The 3,315-nt window shown below is 49.6% G+C and overlaps 1 long non-coding RNA gene across 2 annotated transcripts; it reads right to left on the reverse strand.

The window, feature by feature from the left end:
• Positions 1-1,545: 1,545 nt before the first annotated feature.
• LOC123114199 (uncharacterized) lies at positions 1,546-3,037 on the reverse strand. Of its 2 annotated transcripts, none has more exons than XR_006456450.1 (2): positions 2,375-3,037; positions 1,546-2,251 (listed from the first exon to the last, which is right to left on the reverse strand). It is a non-coding gene; the product is annotated as an uncharacterized lncRNA (long non-coding RNA). The 2 variants fall into 2 exon arrangements; XR_006456451.1 differs by having other exon boundaries at positions 1,546-2,169; positions 2,375-3,031.
• Between the last annotated feature and the right edge of the window lie 278 nt (positions 3,038-3,315).

Raw genomic sequence — 3,315 nt, forward strand, 5'->3', positions numbered from 1 at the left:
CAGTCCATAAAAATGGATGCTTTGTTGTAGTCCTTCTGAAAGTTTCACTCTTCGGCTCCACAACTTCTTCCACCTTTCATGCAACCTAAGAAGTTATGTACATGCCTCCTCATAAGTCCTTTCAGGACACCCAGACCTACGTAATTCGTGGGCCAACTCATTCATTATGGTGTCACTACCGGTGAGTTCATCCCATGGAACTATCCTATTGTCCATCCTGAAATCAGTGGCTAGCCTCAAAAGACATCTGCTCATCCCAGGGTGAAAACTACGATCGAAAAGATAATGGGACATCTCGACTACACTACACTACACGGCTTATTCACCTTCGTTTGAAGGGGGTTTTATAGGTAGAGAGGAGAAAATGGCGGGAAAGAACGACTGGGGTATGGAGGGGAAAGGGTTGGCGGGAAGGGGTTGGCGCGAACATATGGCGGGAAACCGGTGGCGGGAATATATGGCGGGAAAGGGTTGGCGGGAAACGGGCGGCAAACTCATACCGACTGAAGAAAAAGGCGAACACACTTTGCGCAGTGGCGATTTCGAGGGTGGCTGGACGACGGATGACGAGAGCCTCAGTGCCTTGTTTTATAGGCTCGGACGATAAATGATGGCGAGAAAATAGGCGCGAACAGACGAAACTTTAGATGAGAAATACACGTGATTCAAACAGTGCAGGGGAGCACCGCAGAGGGTCGGCACAAGGCGTCAAAAATGCACCTAGCGCACAACATCGGATTCCCGCTCGTGGAAATGAGTGTCATCGCATGGGAATCATCATCATATGTCACAGCACATGCTGTCGGGCCGCATGCAGCAGACATAGTGCGGCCGCCTCCAGCATTGGCGGCATGGCCCGCCGTCTCGTTGCACGTGCAGCAGGTGCTGTCGGCCTGGGCGCGACAACAGCAGTGCTGGCCGCCTCATCCCGTGGCGGCGTTGCCCAGCTCGCTTGGCCCGTTCCATCGCAGCGGCAGGGTGGCACCAAAAACCGTAATCTGCAACTGGCCGCCTCGTCCTGTGGCGGCAGGCCCGGCCGCCTCCTAGCGTGGCGGCAGGTGCCACGTGTCGGCTGCCGCGCCTGCCGCCACAGCTGAAGGGGTCTCGTTTGTCACTTATATCCGCAGGTAGTCTTGTCAAATGCGTTCGGCAACCGGTCCTTTTCGACAAAAAATCGAGACCACGAGTCCTTGCCGCCATCCGCTGAAAATCCACGCTTGTAGTTATTCAGCCTACTTCAAGGTTGTTACAGTGAACCATCAAACAAATGGACATGGGATCCCGAGTTCCTGAGGTCTCTCAATCCTAGCAGAGTTTTTTGAGCTACTGAAGATACGTGCCTTCACTCGACTTGTTTGTCTCTCCTCTCCATTCCTTTCTCTGTTCCGACAATTAGGTGGTAGGGTACTAGTGGCCAACGCCCTGTTTGCTCTATGCTACCTTTTATAGCTTGGTTCGTGTAACATGTCGCGTGTACGACGAAGTGTATTATTTCTCTTTTGTGGCCATGGACAGGGAGCCAGGGAGCATGTGGCGCGTCTGAGAAAAGATAAATACACATGTCATCGTTTAAGAGTAGTTGGTAGTAATAACATTGTTAAGGATTAATTAAATCCTAATAATCAATGCTTAGGTCGGTTGTTTAGTTTAGCAACCGCCAGTTACCGACTATGTAATTACCGCCTCTGTACATGGGTATAAATACCCTATTCTTCAGTCAATACAATCACTGTTCAATCATTTGTTCCCCTCTCTCTCGTTTTACTTTTACACGTTATCAGCACTCGGCTCTACCGAGAGCGAGAAGGCCACAAAAGCATAGGAGACGCCTCTGTTCTAGCCCTGCAGCGCGGTGGCCACCAGCGGGCGCGCGACACCGCAGCCCTCGTCCGGCGGCGCGGTCACCCGCACATAAGCACCACACGAGGCGCCCTCTGGTGCATGGGGCGTCCTCCGGCGCGGGGTGATGCGGCCTCGCTCCTCCCGGTGGCGCAGACACCATCAGCGGGACCCTTCCAGTCGGCGGCGGCGGCAGCCAACGAGTCAAGCACGAACGCCTTAAACGGCGTCAGCACAGCGACTGCCTGAACGAGCATCGGGAAATCAATCAGGAAACACTAATTCCGTTTAATTTTAGTTCTTCCCTTGATCTGAACATCAACTGCTTTTCTGCACATAGTATGTGGATATGGTGAGATGAATAGATGGCTGAAGCATCAACCGGAAGAGATCATTGACCAAGGAAGAAAAGCTTCAATCAAGAAAGAACCATCCGGTCAGCAAGAACAACAAAAAGAACGAAGAACAAGAGAAAACATACAAGGAAAATCTCTTCGATTTAGTGATGCAAAGAGCAAAAAGGTACCATACGTACTTCAGTTTTTCTTGCACTGGATCAAGCGATCTGCAACATCGCTAGCGGTTCCCGCGTCCATGCGCCTCGCTGCTCATCCACGGGATGCAATGGCTAGAGCACACACGGCGACGCGGATGACTGGCTGGGGCTGGAAGAGGCACTGCGGCAACGCGACGGCAGCGCCCTCAGGCGCACGCGCATGGCGCAACGCGCCCTCATCCGGGGCTTCCTCCGTCACAAGGCGAAAGGGCGGCGTCCATCCAACCACGGCGACGCTCCCCGGCGACTCTCCCTCACCTGAGGCATACTTCTCCGGCGGCAGCGGTTAATCCCTGACCGCACAAGAGAAATTGGGGATTCTTATCCTCTCGGCCATCTTGCAGTTGAATCCCAGTGGACGTATTTATTTACATATAAGTCCCTGGGCTTCTTTAGTCAGGCTAAGTTCAGTCTTTAACCCTCTAAGTAGTCTGGTTGATACTCCATTCTACGCCCATAATTTAAGTATGAAGCATGCAGGTCTTCACATATTGCAAAAGTATTTCCACAGAAATATAGTTGCAAAAATGAAAAAAATTCTTACATTTTAGATATGATTTCTTTAAAATTTGTAGTATTTTTTTTATATGTTTGCCTCAGCATTCATTGTCAATATCAGTTTTAGAACAACATTTTTCTGCCTTTGCAATTGGAATTATTTTTTCTTGCAAATCTTGACAAAATCCAAATTAAGGATTACGAAGTGTCATACTTAATATGACTACCTCAAATTTTATTTGTGAATCACAAGGTACTGGTGGCATCTACTGCGCCATTTGCAGATTATCCACCACTATTGTGAGGTCTACATCTTGTCAATTTTACAAGATGATTACCTTCAAAGTGCTCTTCCAAATATTAATAATAGATGTGACTACCTCAAGATATCATATGGTAATATTGGCATCCACTGCAAAATT

This window comes from Triticum aestivum, chromosome 5B, assembly GCF_018294505.1.
Source record: "Triticum aestivum cultivar Chinese Spring chromosome 5B, IWGSC CS RefSeq v2.1, whole genome shotgun sequence".
NCBI classification, from domain to species: domain Eukaryota; kingdom Viridiplantae; phylum Streptophyta; class Magnoliopsida; order Poales; family Poaceae; genus Triticum; species Triticum aestivum.